Source organism: Eumetopias jubatus, unplaced genomic scaffold (genome assembly GCF_037043125.1).
Source record: "Eumetopias jubatus isolate StellerSeaLion01/CBP00866 unplaced genomic scaffold, mEumJub1_p1.0 scaffold_5, whole genome shotgun sequence".
Taxonomy (NCBI): Eukaryota; Metazoa; Chordata; class Mammalia; order Carnivora; family Otariidae; genus Eumetopias; species Eumetopias jubatus.
In genome coordinates, this window is record NW_028274811.1 from 56,818,520 (window position 1) to 56,837,309 (window position 18,790).

Below are 18,790 nucleotides of genomic sequence, written 5' to 3' on the forward strand. Positions count from 1 at the left end.
CCTACCAAAACTAAATCTAAATCTGAACCTGAATCAACCTATCTACCTATGAAAATTATTCCCTCTTGAAGCTGGGGAGAGGTCCACCTATTTATTTATTTATTTTTTAATTAATTTATTTGACAGAGAGAGAGAGACAGCGAGAGAGGGAACACAAGCAGGGGGAGTGGGAGAGGGAGAAGCAGGCTTCCCGCTGAGCAAGGGGCCCGATGTGGGGCTCGATCCCAGGACCCTGGGACCATGACCCGAGCTGAAGGCAGACGCTTAATGACTGAACCACATCAGGCGCCCCGATGTCCACCTACTTAGATTACGTGTCCCAGTCTACTTTGCAGTTGAGTGAGGCAATAGAATACGTGTGGAAGTGAAATGTACCACTCCCTGAACTGGTTTTTAAGACTTTAGGTATGGGGGCGCCTGGGTGGCTCAGTCGTTAAGTGTCTGCCTTCGGCTCAGGTCATGATCTCAGGTCCTGGGATCAAGCCCTGCATCGGGCTCCCTGCTCAGCGGGAAGCCTGCTTCTCCCTCTCCCACTCCCCCTGCTTATGTTCCCTCTCTCGCTGTGTCTTTCTGTGTCAAATAAATAAATTTAAAAAAAAAAAGACTTTAGGTATGTTTTTTTCTGAGCCTTCTCCTTCCCCACTGTGTTGAATGATCATGTGGAATAGAACTCCTTTGCCAGTTCTGTAATATTAAAAAAAAAAATGTTCCTTTCCCTTTAAGTCACTGTATTTTGGGGTCAGTCTGTTACAGCCGTTACTCTAATATCGCTTCTAGGTGTGTATAGATGGATATATGACATTGTTGTTGGGAGGCAACGTATGTGAAAGTATTTGGAAATTTTTTTTAAAGTGAGACAAAATCACATAGGGTTTGGATATATAAGATTTGGTGTTTAACCTTTTCCAAGAAGTCAGCATGAACCTAACGTGGCTCTTGGTACCTGTTGGGAATACTTACTATTCGTGGTGGCAGGATTTGAAACCCATGTCATTTTTGCTAAATCTGGGTTAGGGGACTGATTCAAAACCTGTTTCTTTTTCAGGTCATCCCTGACTCATCTAAAAGGGTTTCTGTCTCCTTACCCTATGACTTGTTTCACTGGGACTTTAAGGGAATATTCCTCAACCTGGGAATCTTTAATGCTGATGACTTGTCCGAGGGTAGCAACTGTAATTTAGCCCATCACTGTGATTTTATGGAGGGATAAATTAGATCTAGAGAGAAATAGATTTGCTTTTCTTGAGTTGCAAATCTGGAGACAGAAAAAGAAAGGCAAGTCCGGAGGAAGGGAAAGGAATAGGGGTGGAGATGGGGAGATTTCAGAGTCAGAGCCCTTGCCAGGGCCTCTATTTGGATAGAGGCCGCCATAATCTTCCCTATTTTTCCACCAGACTCCCAGACTCAGATTTTCTTCCCTTCTTTCTTATCCCAGCTACTCCTCAGTTCAAATGTACCTGCCTTTGCCACAGCCCCTAAGGCTGGATTTTGTTTCTCCCGGTCACAGGTGCCTGCCGTAATAATTTAATCTATACACAGAGAGAGGAACCAGTCTCCAGAGCGCTCCTCTCCCTGTGAGCTGTGAACACTGGCCTTCTGGAAACAATGTTTTGTTTTTTTCAATCAGAAAAATGACTGGAAGGTGGAATTTGAGTTCCAGCAGGAAGGTGTGCAAAGAACAGGGTGGATTATTTGGGGGCAAGAGGCTCACAGTGCATATCCCCTAGTAGAACTTCTGTAGCTGGACCACACAGTCTTCATAGAATCCTCCACACACTGAGAGCCCAAACCATGGATTCATAGAACACATTTAAGTGAGGCAGAGCGGTGGGAGAAAGACTGTCCCTTAGCCAAGACACAGACAGTGTGGTAGCGGGCACCATGGGCACTGAGGTCTACAGATGTGGCGCCATGGCCGTACTGTGCAGGGGGCAAGTATTTGCCGTGGAGTAAATTTGCTTGTTCGGGATATTTTGATACCCTGGATTCCACAGTTACATTTTCTTACCCAGCACTCCCTGGCCCTTTTATCACAGAAGCGAGTTCATTTCTTAGCTTCCCCATCAGCCTTCTATTCTTCCTAATTATAGGGACTCATCCTGGGCCCTCTCCATTAGCATCCTCTAGCCATGTAAAATCTTCCCTACCCTTAGCATTTCTTTCTCCGGGATAAAACCATCTAGGTCTAGCTGCGAGAGGCAGGATTAAATAGTTTTTCAGAGAACAGGTTTAATTAGTCCCACTGATGTTTTGAGTACTACACAGATGCTGTATTCTTGGGTCTTTAGGGCTTCAGAGATGGGTTTGCAGATCGGGGGTAAATCAGCCCAGGGATAAGAATCTGTGCAATTGGAGTTTAGGAAAGCAGATGCAAAACCTACCAGAAGCCACCGCACTTACCAGCAGATTTCATATGATTGTTTGGTAAAAGCTCTGCAGGTCTGCACAGGTCACCTCTCTCCGGACTCTGGGACTGAACCTCGGAGCCAGCCTTCAGCCCCCTGCAGTCCAGAGGTTACAGCTGCAGAAGCCCAGGAGCAGGGGACAGGGGCCCAGGAAGGAGCAGCTGCATGCAGGCTCCTGCTCTTGCAGAACTCACAAGATTTCTCATAAAGAAGTTTGTAGTCAGAACTTGATGCTGCATTTTTATTCAGGAAAGAAGAGGAAGAGAAGAGTGTCATTTCCTAGGAATCCAGCACTGGAGAAATGAGGAAAATTCTTCCAAGGATGGTCTCCCATTCAGAGTTGAGGAAACTTTTCTGTTCAGCTGATGCAGTATGTGTTGCTGTGAATAGCACAATCATCAGAGAAGATGGAATTGGTGAGCTAGCCAAATTCTGGGGAGTTGAGGATGCTCTGTCAGAAATGACACGGGGAGCCATGGGTGGGGCAATGCCTTTCACGGCTGCCCTCACAGAGTGCTTAGCTCTGATCTAGCCCTCCTGGGAGTAGGGTGTTCATAGTAGAGCACCCCCCACACCTGACCTGGGCATAAGGGAGCTAGTAAGTCCCCTGCAAGAGCAAAATGTTCAGGTTTTCCTCTTATCTGGTGGCTTTAGGAGCATTGTAGGGCATGTTGCTTCAAAGTTCAGTATCCCATCAAACAACATATTTGCCAGTAGGCTGAACTTCTGCTTTGATGGTGACTATGCAGGTTTTGAGGAGTTGCAGCCAACAGCCAAATCTGGTGGGAAAGGAAAAGTTTTTAAACTTGTGAAGGAAAAATTTCATTTTGAGGGAATAGTCATGATTGGAGATGGAGCCGTAGACATGGAAGCCTGTCCTCCTGCTGATGTTTCCATTGGATTTGGAGGAAATGTGATCAGACAACAAATAAAATATAACGCAGAAGGGTACACTAATTTTGTAGAGCTTTTGGGAGAACTTGAAAAATAGTATTGATTTCATATAGTTCATAACAACTTCAGGTTAATTTTTAAAAGTTATACAGTTTGAGGGATGCCTGGCTGGCTCAGTTGGTAGAGCATGTGACTCTTGAACTCAGGGTCATGAGTTCAAGCCCCATGTTGGGTGTGGCACCGACTTAAAATAAAAATGAAAAAAAAAGTTGTACAGTTTGATATTGTTTGCTTACAGTTGCCTATTACAACTTAATATATAGATTTGGTACTGTTTATCTGTACTTCCAAGTAAACTATGGAAAATGGCTTTTTTAAATTGCAGTCCCGATATTATTATGACCATTAATTATCTGGAGAGTTTTATAATCTGCATTCTTTGAGTATTCTCCTAGCTATATTTTATTTGAAGCCTTTAAAGGTAGATAGTAAATTAAACACCTTCACTCTTGGAAATATAGGTTAAGCAGCTTTTAGTGAACATTGGTTTTCCCTTTGGTAGGTAAATAAAAGCTTATCCATGTATCAGAAAAAAAAAAAGAACCTATGCAAGTCTAAATTATGCCCCCCCACCCTTCCTTCTTTCCTGTGGAAGGAGAAGAGAAGGTAGATCCAGCATTTGAGAGCAGATTTGGAGTGTTGTGGTAGAACCTGTTTCATCTCCTTGATAGTACCATTTGTATAGATTTTTTTTTTCTGTTTCAGTTTGTGAGGGGTCATGCCAATCATTCCGCCTCCCATCTATAAACATGTTCCAAAGTTCAATTGTAAATGTATTGTTTGTAAGTTGAAATGCATCTTTCTACAGAAAATGAAAATATTGTAACTCCAAGATAAGCTCAGTTATGATTCTATGATGGGGCTGAAATGTCATTCACAAGCAATAAAATAAAGTAGAAAATAATACTGTTGCCATACTAGTGAGTTTGATGAGGAGGAGAAGTAACAGTGAATGAACAAAATTTCATTGTGTGTTTATCTTGAATGCCGATGAAAAGGACACGGTTATGGGAGTGGGGTTATGCGGTGCACCCAGAGGGAGCGAGTGAAAGCGAATGGAACACGGGGAATCGATGGGGTATGGCAGGAGATGAGTAGACATGAAACCCATCTATGTTTCCTGCTCTAAGATATCACCCAGGGCTGCCATGATCCCAGCCCCTTGTGAGCGTCTGTGCCTGCTGATCTCACACAAGTTTACGGCGAAAATTGAAATGCTGGTCTCACTTTTGGTGAGAATGGTCTCACCATTTCCAAATATATTGGAAGATCGGTGAAAGAAGATTGGGATTCCCAGATCATGGCCTCCATCGTGTTGCTTACTACTCAGGGTCTGTCTTCAGTCTGATATTAATCCCCATTATATATCCCCCTCCAATCCCTTGGGTCTTCTGAGTCCCTAGCCTGCATCAAAATCACCTGAATCGTTTACTAAAAACACAGGTTGCTGAGCTCTACCCTCAGGATTTCTGATTAGGTACTCTTGGGGTGGAACCCAAGAATTTGCATTTCAAACAAGTCCCCAGGTGATACTGATGCTCTGTTCCTGGGGCCACACTTTGGCTTAGGTCAGTCCAGGTCCTCCTCTGAATTGTGAGTAGCATTCTGTGTGGCTCCAAGCTTCAGCCTTCTCCACCGGGGTCGCAATCAGACATCTCTAAGGCTCTGCCCAGGACCTGCCGGCCTCCTATCTAGTGCTCTGAACATTGAAGTCCATTTCTTTCCTCAGTCCCAAAGATACGTTCGTTTCCAGACTGAAGACTACGGAGACCTGTTCTGACAGCTGTCCACCTTGGACACCTCTGGGGTCCTGGGGCTTGGAAGTCTCCTCTCTTCACCCTAGTTCCCTCTATTCTTTTCAGTTGACTGCGACATATTCACCCCCCTACAAATCCACTCGCTGAAGCTCAGCTTTTTACCTCCTCCTCCAAGTAGCCCCAGGTCCTAATTCACCCTCTTTGCGGTGGGGGTCTGATCCTGAAAGCCAGTTTGTGTCACATCCAATAGCTTTTAGCAGGTATCTGTTCCCTGCCTCAAAGCTGTGAAGTGGCTTCTGGGGAGCCAGGCCTACAGCCTTGACTCCCCGATCTGTAAGTTTGGATTCTTCCCATGTACTATCTCATCACTCAGATGGTGACTGTTCTCCTAGGGAAACATATATTTTGCTATTAGTTGTTACACAAAATTCTGCGTAAATAAACTATGGGACCCCAACTACATTTCCAATAAAATTTAATTTAATGCTATACAGGAAATTGTAATGATTTTTCAGATTTTTTTTTTTTCAGTTTCAAGCCCAGAGCAGCCTTGGAGTAGAGCCAAAGTCTCTATTTCTTTTGTTTGGTCCCTACCAACATTTTTTTTTTTAAAGATTTTATTTATTTATTTTGACACACACACAGAGAGACAGCAAGAGAGGGAACACAAGCGGGCAGGCAGGGAAGGGAGAAGCAGGCTTCCCGTGGAGCAGGGAGCCCGATGTGGGGACCCTGGGATCATGACCTGAGCCGAAGGCAGACGCTTAACGGACTGAGCCGCCCAGGCGCCCCCCCCACCAACCTATCTTAAGACAGCCTTCTTCTTGACTGGTTTCTGTGAGTCACAGGGGCTGGCTCACACACAATCACATAGTGTCTTCTCAGGTACCCAGGAATTCGCCCCTTTCCCCAAATGACCTGCTCCCGGGACCTCGAATAGCCCCAGAGACACTGCTGATGCCCGCCAAAAGTACCTTCACCTTCCGCGCCCACCAAAGATGGCTCTGCTCTCTCCTGCATCTGCCAGAGGCACTGTTGCTGGTCAGCCTGCTCTGGCCAAGGTGCTAACGTCTCTGCTGAATGTAGTGGCACCTGTTGTTGGCAAAATTGCTAGTGTTCTGCCCTGTTGACACAGACCCTGACAGTGGCCCTGACTTGATAAAGACTTCACGGCACCAATCGGTTCTCTACGAATGTGGGAAGGATCCTTTTATCTTTTGTCTTACGTGTTTTTCCTGGGTTCCAAAGTAGTACCTCTGGTGGTGTCAGTGCCTAGAAAGACTTTAGCGAAGGAGCTTTTGGCAGAGATGGCCAGCTGTCTACCAGAATTCCATTATGTACAATTAGTACTAAGAAGTCGCTGCCTGAGCATTAAAAAAAATTTCTGAGCCCCCGACCCCTCCTGTGCGTTTAGTAGAATTACGGAACTAGTCCACCGCAATTTCACAATCGCAGTTTCGCGGAGCCGATGTGTATCATTTCCAGGCCAAGGAGTTTAAGAAGAAGGTGTACCTTCTTTTTCCTTTCTTTCCCCTTCAGCTGGCCCTAAGACCTCAGGGAATGTCAGAGTATAGGATGGAAGGAACCAGGACACCTCGGACTGTTCTATAAGTAAAAACTACATTTTCTGTGCACTTAAAAGTGATTAAAGTGATAAATTGTTAAGAATCGTTTACCACAATTAAAAAAAAAAACATTTCTACTATTCTAAGCTACTAAAAATTTGAGGCTTATGTGTACAGTAGCTAATGTTACCCTAATTAATTCTCGTCTCCCTAAATTTGTTCTCATTTAGGGCTCCATTTCCCAGAGCCTTGCGTCAGGTTACACAGAGTGTAGTAGAAACAACACTCAAAATTCCTTTCTTCTTTTCACATTGGCCCTTTGTCCTTGGCAAGTCTTTCTGTGCCTGGACTTCCTTAATGCTCCTTTAAAGACCTTTTTAGAAACAGACTCTTGTATTATAGCGTAGTGATTAAGCTCACAGGCCCCAAAGAGAGGTTTCCTGGGTTTGAATCTCACCTTTGCCCCTTACTAGCTGTGTGACCTTGGGCAAGTTACTTAACCTCTGTGTGTGTCACTTGTCTTAAGCGCAAAATCATCGGGCAATATTATTACTTACCTTTAGAGGTTCTTGTGAGGATTCCATGAGTCAAAAGATGTACAGTACACATACCTGGCTGAAGTACACATCACTGTTTCACTGTTGATAATATTCACAGCTCCTCTGGTCACACATGTGTGAATCTTGGATAAACAATTTAAATTTGAGCTGAGCTTCTTCCTACAAAATAGTAAAATGCCATATTAATAACAGATGTGATTTCCACTCTGGGGGAAGGGCATATCCTTGCATTTTGTGGTGCTCAACTCCAGAAGTACCTGAGTTATGTATCAAGGATTGTGCGAGGCCATGTCACGTATTTTGTTCTTAGTTGTTACAAAATTCTGCATAATTGAATCATGAGATGAGAAATACTTTCACAACAGTTGGGTGATATATGGGGAATTGTGATATAATATTAACCATTATTATAAGTACAATACTGTATTATATATTTACCTGCCAAGTATAAGAATTCTTTTTTAGAATGTTATTTACCCTTTAGAATTTTTGTTAATAAGAAAAAAGCAAGTATATAAAAGCAAGTCAATTAAAAGTTATTTATCTTCTAGAAACACCAGAAGAGAATGACTCTGAAAAGTGAGATTTTGCAATCTTCCTCGAGGGTCATCTTTATCCACTGAGATATATAAGGTACATAATCCTGATAGTATATAAAGCAAGTTCTATCATAAACCCTTTAAAAAATATGTAGATTCTGTTAACATGAAAAAAATAAAAAGTTTTTTTTAAGCTATGGGTTGATAGAATTTTATATTTAAAGAGAACTTTGTGTTGGTTATCATTCAGCTTACATGGATCATTATTTTCCCAAGATGAGTGGGCAGGTATTTGAAACTATTTTAATGAAAATTTAAAAGTCATTGGTTTATTTTCTATGAATTGTATACTCATCAAATGTATGTAAACACATAGAATTCTAAGAAAAACATATGCCAAAACATGCTCTTCTTTTTTTTCCAAACATGCTCTTCTGTAAAATCAAATTTAAATAAGATTGCAAAATACCATGACAACCCTATCTAAACTATAATTCAAATAATTGAAATTACAATTGAAAATGTTGACAAAAACATACACAGTATAAAGGCATTAAGTTCACCATGAGAATAAATGAGGGGATGTAGTCAATTTGCTGAATTTCTAAGAATCAAGTCACATAGGTTACCCACATTTCTTTAAAAAGAGCTTTAAAAGTTAACAGATATTAATTCACTTCTGGCCAGTGAATATATGATATATATTAATGTAATATGAATATATAATCTAAATTATTTTAAATTACAAATAATCCTGTCTGAATAAAATTATGGAAAATCTATATGGGAGGGTTTTTATCTTTTTTTTTTGAGGCAAAAAGGGGTTTGAAGAAAACTTAATGGAAATATTGCTATCCAACACTGTCATTTAGAAATTACTTTTTAAGGAAAGAAGATTCAATTGTATTGCTAATTAAATATTTTTCCCTTCTAATAATAAAATTCTAATCCTAGGTAACTGTGAAAACTGTAAATTTTCTCTTGTACACTTTGCTGATAGAAAAGAATAAGATAAAAATAAAATAAGACTCATGTTTTTTCAGATTTTATTTATTTATTTGAGGGAGAGAGAGAGCATGCGCGTGAGGGGGGGAGGGGCAGAAACAGAGACTCTCGAGCTGGCTCTGCCTCAAAGGTGGGCATCTGGCATCATGGGGCTCCATCTCACAACCCTGAGATCATGACCTAAGCTGAAACCAAGAGTTGTGGCTCAACCGACTGAGCCACCCAGGTGCCCCAAGACTCTTTTTTTAAATTAGAGGTTTTAATTTATTATTTTATTACTTTTGACATGGATTTCTCCCCCCTTCTTTCTCAGTTCCCAATTGCCACCCATAAAATCCCAAATCTTATTCGAGGCCTATCTCAAATACTACTCCCCCTAAGAAGACCATTTTTGTTTTAATATTATTTCTTTTTTTTTTTTTAAAGATTTTATTTATTTATTTGACAGAGAGAGAGACACAGCGAGAGAGGGAACACAAGCAGGGGGAGTGGGAGAGGGAGAAGCAGGCTTCCCGCCGAGCAGAGAGCCCGATGTGGGACTCGATCCCAGGACCCTGGGATCATGACCTGAGCCGAAGGCAGACGCTTAACGACTGAGCCACCCAGGTGCCCCGTTTTAATATTATTTCTTATGATCTCTTCCCACCTCATGCACTCCGTCTGCTTAACTCACATTGTATTGTGCTGTGTATATGCTGCACATTGGTAGGTCCTCTGGGGGCAGGGATTGTGACTTCTTTTTGTGTCACCTGTGGGACCAAGCACAGACGTTATGTGCAGTGGGCCCTAAATAAACATTTGCTGAATTAAAAGTGTTAAGTACATAACAGTTTTCCCAGTCCTCTCTACAATAATTTGTGTTTGCTGTTGATCCGAACCTCTCTTCACTTATGTAGGCCTGCAAATCCCTTCAGAACAAAGCCCAGCCTGCGGCATGAGTCAGCGTACAGGGTCTCTGCGCATTCCCTGCACTGGTAGCTTCCACAGAACGGAAGGAAGAGTCTTTCAGCCACACCAGGGGGCAGTGTGACACACATCGGCATGGCCATCCAGGCAGGTAAAACAATGGAAAAACAATGCAGTGATTCTGCAAAGAAAACATTTAGAAAATAATTTACTACAGGGGGATAAATGACCTTAATTTTCTGTACTTTAATCAGACATCCCAAGACTGCCATGATTTATATCACTGCTGCTGACAGGGAAAAGTGAAAAAAAGTTTTATTATTTGTGCTGTCAACAGGTACACAGAAATAGGTATGTATCTGGGCAGACAAGGGTCAATCTTTGCGTTTATATAAAGGAATAGAAGTGATCATATTGAAAGTTAATGTTCTATTATTTTGTAAATATGGGAATAGCTGTAAAAGGCACAATTATTATTTACAATTCAAATGGTCAGAGCATCTTACCTAGGAAATAAGAGATTAATCTGCTTCTCAATATGCAGTATTTTTTGAGTTACAAAATGGTTGAATTTTGGAGCAAGTGAATGATTTGTGCACATTTTTCTCTATGCCTACAGATATCATTGTTGCCTCCAAGTTGGGATTCCAGCTGAAGTCCCACTGAATTTGAGATATGGTGAAATAAGGGACAATTGCATTATTCTGGCATCAGTACCCTATTCTCCTATGAAGTAGCACACTGTGTAATACTTGTCAGGTATCATCACTTCCACATTTCAGTTGATGAGTATTTATTGGAACTGTAAGATAGAGGAAGCACTCACTAACAGGGAGAAATCTCTCCTATAGGGCTTATTGTGGACATTTGTCATTGTGGAAATTTCTGATCGCCCAGCACCCTCTGAACACTCTTCTAATGTTTGCAAACATGCTCTTTTATGAGTCTCCCTTTCCCAGGTTGAAGCTGAAAGCTGGCTTTCCCAGATTCCCTTGCAGCAAGGGTACAGATGTGGGGCCTGGATTCCACCAATCAGATACACTTGCCTGTGACTTTGTTTGGGAGATGAGCAGTGGGAGAAAGGAGGTACGCAGAATGTGTTATTTGGCAAGTGTGGCAACGAGGGCGTTGGGCTCTTTAGGGGCATTACTGCCAGAGTTTCTGGCATCCACTCCTGAGCATCACACAGCATGAGCTGGACCCCATCCGTGCCAGTGATGGTGGTGGGGGGGGGGCTGACTAGTGACAAGCAGGGACGTTTGAGCTGTGGTGGCTCCTGCAGGGTATTGGACATTGTTCCCAGCTGCTCAGCGTCCAAGCCTAGTCTCAAGCCCTCTCAGCTTCTGTGAAATACTTACTAGACTTTAATTAATTCTTCTTCCTCTTAACCCAGCCAAGGTAGATTTTGTTGTTTGCCACTTAAAACCTTGATGGAAACAAGGAATGAGAGGACATATTTTTTTTTAAGACATAAATTTTGGGATAACCTGTAAAAATTGTACCATGGGTCTAGGGAAATTTTCTTATGAAAATAAGAAAGGAGGAAAGAAAGAATACAATATAATACTTGTAACCTGGACCTAATTAAAGGTCCAATAAATGAGATAAAGCAACTGCAACTCAGTGAAAATAAAGTCATTTTAATATTGATATCTATAAGAAGCATGCTTTCTATAAATAAGGGAGAGATAATTTTAATGTTTGGAACTAGGATTTGAATGTCATATCAGGAAACACTGAAATTTGATATCAAAGAGTAATTTAGCAAAGTACCAATCTTTTAGAAAAGCCAAATAGAAAACTGTTGTTTTTGTCTGATTAGTACCCTATTTCCCTTCGAGTTACAGAATCCCTCTTTATTCTTGGGAACGCTTGAGAGGATAAGAAATAACTGTTGAGAAGGATGGGGCAGGAGGTTATAACATGATAAAATTTTTACAACTTATCCCCAAATTTATGAACCAGGAAGCAGGCTTTCACCAGATACTGAATTGATCACTTCGATCTTGGATGTCCACCCTCCAGAACTGTGAGGAATAAATGTTTACTGTTTAAGTCACACAGTCTCTGGTGTTTTTGTTGGTAGTATCGCCAATGAATTAAACATTCACGCAGCCCTCACCTCAACGAAACACTGATCTGATTTTTTTAAATTGCTATAGATAACTTTTAACTTATTCTGGAAATTCAAATAAGTAGAATATAGAGTATGCACCTTCACCCTGGCCACTTTCACCCAGTGTAATGTTTGTGAAATTCATCCATGTTATGTTTGTTTATCAGTATAATTTGTTCCTTTTTTTACCGAGTGCCATTGCATTGTATAAATGTACAATGTTTATTCACCTGTGGGTGGACGTTTGGGCTCTTTCCAGTTTGGGCTGTTATTAACTTTCATATATGTCTTTTTAGGGACATATGTTTTCATTCTCTTGGGTAAATACCTAAGACTATAGTTGCTGCTGTGCATTAACTGTTTTTACATATTGTTGGCTTTGATTTGCTAATATTTTATCTAGGGCTTTCATGTCTGTATTCCCAAGGCCAAGGGAAGTCACCATGACTATCATTCAAGGAGGGAAACATTTAGTCCTTTGCTGGGAGGTTGAGGCAATACTAACCTTTTGGCTCTTTACCTGTGTGGGAGCCATCGTAGCAACAGTCCCTTAATCCTAAGCAATGGTTGGTGAAACCAGAATACATACCAACTGGATGGAATCATCCATCACCACAGAAAGAAAGGTACAAGAAATGAATAATATGGCCATGACAATGAGGAGTCATGCTGAGATTTAGAGGCCACAAGACTCCATCTTCATAACTAAGTAAACTTGCTCTACGCTCCTTCCAATCTCTGGTTTTTGGGGTTTTGGGGGTCAATGTACATATAATTCTTAGGCAACCAATCTGTAAGTCGATGATCTTCTGATGGAAAGGCAGTCAGAGACTGCCTTTTCATGAGAGGGAAAGGCTGTACAGAGGGAAACTGTACATTTTTGGGAGGCTACTGATATAATTTAAAATGTCAAAAAAAAAAAAATGTCCTCATGAGACACACTGTTTTTAGTTGTGGGGGTGTAACCACTATACCACTGTATCCAAAGGTGGGTTCAGAGAAAGTACAGTCGCTCTGAATCCATGGAGTTACAGCTATTGACACTGGATCAAATGTCCTCTTTCTTTCTTTTTTTTTAAAGATTTTATTTATTTGAAAGAGAGAGAGAGAGAGAGAATGAGCAGGGGGGAGGGGCAGAGGGAGAAGGAGAAGAAGACTCTCCACTGAGCAGGGAGCCCAATGTGGGACTCAATCCCAGGACCCTGGGATCACGACCTGAGCTGAAGGCAGCTGCTTAACCAACTGAGCCACCCAGGCGCCCCAAATGTCCTCTTTCTGAAGTGTGAAGTGTCTTGGGAGTGTTACTGCTTTGAAACCTGTCAGATTCCCAAAAAGTAAAGATTAGTTATTCCACAGTAAATAATTTTCTTTGCAAGTTAAGATTTATAACGAATTTACTGCAACTTCTCTTTCCTGTATACTTCTTAAATACCTGACGGAATCTTTGGCATGTACTGAAGCAATCAGTAAATTTTTAAGAAAGTAATCAATATTCTAAGATGTCTCATCACAAAATTAGGAATTATGTAAAGATAATTGAGGTAAAAGATAAAGAACACATTGTTCTCCTGACTCATTTCAGTTCCTCTCTGATAATGAATTTTCATGAGCTGCTTGGACTATTGAGGTAAATTGATATTCTAAAGTCTGTGATTATTTGTGACAGGAGTACAATACTTGTAGGCTTTTGTTTGTATATTTATATTTATACTGAATATCTATGACCAATTGTGAGTAAAATACCTTCTGTTATTAAATTGCTCATTTAGTGTAGTACTTGCCAAACATCACTTGAGTAAATACTTAGTACATGTGAAACACAAGTGCTTTATGACTAGCCTTTAAAATATTTAATTAAGAAATGGAAGAGCACAATATAAATAGCTTCTTTGACTTTGTGGGGAAGGATCTATTAGAGTAATTTTTATCAACACCTTCAAGAGCTGCTTTTTTTCTTTTAACTAAGTGAATGATATTCTTTCAAAATATATTGCTTGATTTCCTGCCATCTTAAGCAGAACAAATAGAATATAATCTACACCTTCTACACCTTCTACAGGTGATAATTATGCATGTCAGTTCACCAAGGGGTGTTGCCCTTGAGGTTTATTAAAGGGCACAGACCAAAGGAGGAGATCAACGAAGCAGCACAGCAGTTGGGGGCCACATAGTAAATGATGGGGCCATCTATTAAATGTTTCCTCTCTCCTCCCATTCCCCTCTCTCATACTCATTGACTTCTAATCTATTCATTTAAACTTAGGAAGATTGAGGGTGGAGACAAGGAGCCAGATAACCTTGGTTATTCCCTCACTAACTTTATTTTATATTCTTTCACATTGTTGTTTTGGAGGGGTGCGAGGGCGACTCTAAATGTTGTCATGCAGGTATCAAGTGCGTATATTTATAGGCCTTTTTCTCTCATTCCCAGGACACACACACACACACACACACACACAGAGAGAGAGAGAGAGAGAGAGAGAGAGAGAGAGAGAGAGAACACAAGCAGGGGGAGTGGGAGAGGGAGAAGCAGAGTCCCCGCGGAGCGGGGTGCCCGATGTGGGACTCGATCCCAAGACCCTGAGATCATGACCTGAGCCGACGGCAGACGCTTAACGACTGGGCCACCCAGGCGCCCAATATATACAATTCTTACTTGTCAATTATATCTCAGGAAAGCTGTGGGGGGAAGACCTGTGTACTAAAGTGTAAGAAAAGCATGGATGCGTCTCTTAAGACATGGCTTTTTAAAGTTTTTTTCTGTTTGTGTCTTTTCTTAGAAGCAGGTCCTGGGACAAAGATTCAAATAAGCAGGCGAAGGATACATGGGTAGTGAGGCAGTGCAGAGTGTGTATGACGCAGCCAGTCACCCCTGTGGGCAGCTGGGGGGGGGGGAGTGGGCGGGCTGGGCACTGGGCAGACAGTAGAGTGCACGCGCAGTCACCACGACCACCTTCTTGGTCCACGCGCAGTATTCGGATTTCCGCCCCCTGCACTTGCCTGCGTGGTGCATGTGGGGGGCTTAGGCGGCCACAGAGAGCCCGCAGGTGAAGGGATGCAGTTCCAGGTGAGGTAGAAGTAAGGCACGGTAAAAGACAAACTGCCACATAGTAGACAGTTTAAGAGTTAATCTGAGCAGAAATCAACAGGAATCCCGCATTGCCGATTGAAGAGTAGTGAGGAGCACTTTGGCACAGACAGGAGCTGGGGAGAGACTTTTATAGAGAAAAGGCGGAAGCAAGGTAAGGAAATGATTGGCTCTAGCTTAAAGCCTACTTGGCTGTTTGGGATTCGTTGAACTTAGGTTTCAATTTTGTAACCTTCAGGCATTTACAAACTTAGATTTTGGTTTGCTTAGGAAGTGGGCCACAGCATTGAAGCCGCCTATCACGTGGCCTCCTTGTTTAATTAATTTAACAGGTTTCTTGCCCTGAAGTGGCCATGGGGAGGTGGTAAAGTTGCGTCACCCTCAATATCTACAGTAGCTGGAGACCTTGACATGAGAGTGGCCCCTGTGATTTGTAGACTTGCATTTTGAGAACAAATTGGCAACCTAAAGAAAGAGGTAAGCTGAGGGAAGCTCAAACTACCTGAAATTGAGTTTATTCTGGAACAGTAGAGGAATTGCAATTTGGGAAGCACGAATTGTAGCAAGCTATAGGTGAATCCCTTGGGGGTTTGCAGGGGTTTGTATTTATGGGCAAAGAGTGCAAAGAAGGGGGAGTCCAGCCAATAAGCTCATTGGCTTGAAGATAGGGGAGAGATTCTCTCTCTCTTTTTTTTAAGATTTTATTTATTTGACAGAGTGAGAGAGCACAAGCGGGGGAGCGACAGGCAGAGGGAGAAGGAGAAGGCAGGCTCTCTGCTGAGCACAGAGCCCCATGCGGGACTTTATCACAGGACCCTGGGATCATGACCTGAGCCAAAGGCAGGCGCTTAACCACTTAACCAACTGAGCCACCCAGGCGCTCCCCAATAGGGAGAGATTCTTGATGGATGTTCAGTGAGATCCATGGATCTCATTGGAGATATATTTGAGTCTTTTATAAATCAGGCGTTTATGGGAAATCAGTCTCTCGGTTCTTCAAGTTTTGTTTTCCCAATGGCACATGCATGAGACTCTCTGTTTCATAAACTCTGGTTCCATCTTAGATTGAAATCCTTTCACAAAATCAAGAGATGATTGTGAGTTTCCTTTAGCTGTATACTAATATCTAGAAGCATTGGTCTGTAATGTTTCTGGAGGAAAAACTCAATTCCTATTAAGTAGATCCACATTGCCTATCTTTTCTGGTTGACTTCCCGAATAAGTTATCCAGCAAATTGTCTAACTCAGCCCTCTACTTTTATAATAATTTAACTACTGCCAATTTGAATGTATTCTGTCTTGAATAGTCAGCTGTGGTGAGATGAGTGAGGGGTGATTGATTTTCGAGTGTCAGTTTGCTCCACTCCCTCAAATCAGGTAGTTTTTAAAATTATAGAGTAATGATTCTGAAAAATATTATGTCAAGCACTGCTTATTTATGAAAACTTTATACTGTCTATGGGAACAGTGAGTACAAATAAACAAGGATTCCGTATGTTGTAGCAGAGAGCTCTTTTTATTGGCTAGCATCTTTTTTTGTGTGTGGATCCATTCCTTCCCAAATCCATTTGACCCTCGAGGTATTTCTCCAGTGGGGTCTCACACATCCACATACCCTTACAGGGTTGGCATATATATTAGTTTTATGTGTCAACTTCGCTGAGCCAAGGGGTGCCCAGATTAAACATTACTTCTAATTGTGTCTGTGAGGGTGTTTCTGGATGAGATTAGCATTTGAAGCCATACATCCAAGTGAAGTAGACTGCCCTCCCCAACATGGGTGGGCCTCATCCAATCCATTGAGGGCCTGAATGGAACAAAAATCAGAGGAAAGGAGGATTCATTCCTGTCCCGCCTTCTTGCATGAGCCAGGACATTGGTCTTCTGTCCCTGGCCTGGGATTTACACGATCAACTCCTGTGGTTTTTTAGGTCTGTGAGGTCGGACTGGAACAACACCCGTGGCTCTCCTGGGTCTTCAGCTTGCAGACAGCAGATTGTGGGACTTCTCAGCCTCCACAGTCATATGAGCTAATGCATCATCATGAATCTCCACATATATATTATATAATATATATAATATCCTAGTGGTTCTATTTCTCTGGAAAACCCTGACTAAGGCAACATGTGACCGGGGTGGGCCAATCTTAATACACTATTTGGTTGAACACACAGAAGTGGAAACATGACCCAGTCATGGCCAACCTGTGTGTGTGTGTGTGTGTGTGAGAGAGAGAGAGAGAGAGAGAAAGGGGTGGGGGAGAGGAAGCGGGAGAGAGAGGGATGGAAGGAAGGAGAGAGAATGATTATGGATGCTGGGAGAATGAAATTCTCTTTCTGCCTCACGTGCTAATCTGATAATAAAAGACTAGGCATGACTGTGGTCACTCTCTTGCCTCCCTTAGGGGGAGAGAGATTCTATGCAGAATGCAACCAAGTAGAGACAAGTAGTGGAGATAAAAAGTCCTGGAGACTTCAGTCCCTAGATCGGGCTGTGCTTGAGCTCAACACCAGGGGCTGTTTTTCTGTGAGCTAATTCCTCTTCCTCTTCTTTCTCTTCCTCTTCAGTTTAGTTTAACTTAGATTTCTAGCAATGGCAGTAGAAAGAGTTCCGACTAAAACACCTACTCAGAACTGGCAAGAAACTGAAGATGAAAATGAGAAAATGTATCAGGAAAAATTTTTGAGAAATTAGCTTGATTAAAAATCTCCTTAAATACAATAAAAACTGATTTAATATCAATTAGCAAGATGTTTTTTGAAACCAGAATAGGTGTGAAATTATGACAACTTTTCAATGGCTCTTGCATTACAACACCCCTTAGGAAAAAAGATAGCTAATATTTATGTTTACTTACAGAAAGTGACTCCTGAATATTTTCGTCTCCTGGCATCCAGTTCCAATGAGTTTGTGAAAGCTGGTGAGTAAATACATATATTCTTTTGTAATTTTAGTTCCTATGTGTGACTTTATTTCCAGGGGTAAGGGATTAGGGTGTGAAGTTACTCCCAAACACGAAAAGCATTTCTTGATGTGCAATATTTACGTTGTCCAGTAAATCATATAGTACTTGTAATTCCTTTGAGAATTTGTCAGAAAGCCTTGAGATTTCAGTGGATGTCTGGCCTTGGAAACCTCAAAGGTTCATTATGGGATGGTCAATCTTGTGGCAAATCCCTGTTCTCTCCTAATCACCAAGACCTCTCACTGCCACCAAACAATGATCTCAGCTATAGGTGCCGTACCTTAAAAGTGATCCGTAGTTGTACAGCAAACATGAATAATCTGTGGAGGGGCAGTGGGCTGGAACCTCTTAGTGCAGAAGTTCAGAGTTGTATGAGTTCTGCCATTAACATATCCATGGAAACACCTAGGTTGCAAAAAGCAAGGAGGGTCACACAATGATTGAGACAAATCATCTGTTCTCAAACTTTGTTTTCAGGACCCCTTAAACTCTTAAAAATTATGGAAAAATTCAAAGAGCTTTTGTTTATGTGGATTATATCCACTTAGGTTTACAGTATTAGAAGTTAGATCAGGAAAATCTAAGTATTGGGAAGCTTACAAGCACATGGTGTAGGATATGAGTTTCCAATATCCTAATTTATATTGAAAGATTAGAGCTTGTAATTGGCAGCAATTACTGTGTTCTTCTCCTTAAAGTAACTAGAATGTGAAGTGAAAATGTCCACCAAGACACAAATCCAAATAACCATACTTTGCCACTGTTTTTTCAAGACAACATGGTGTTCTATCAAAAACGTGTCTAGTTCAGCTCACAACTTAAATACTCACACAGGTTGTTTTTCTTGAACCAGGGATTGTACCTTGGTATAGAGCAGAAGTGCTTTATGAGAACATAACATAGAATGTTAAAAAGGCGTGTACTCAAGGG

At 41.6% G+C, this 18,790-nt stretch overlaps 1 pseudogene; it reads left to right on the forward strand.

Annotated features, from left to right (window-relative positions):
• The first annotated feature begins 2,677 nt into the window (after window positions 1-2,677).
• Window positions 2,678-3,396, forward strand: LOC114217557 (phosphoserine phosphatase pseudogene; annotated as a pseudogene).
• Window positions 3,397-18,790: the final 15,394 nt, after the last annotated feature.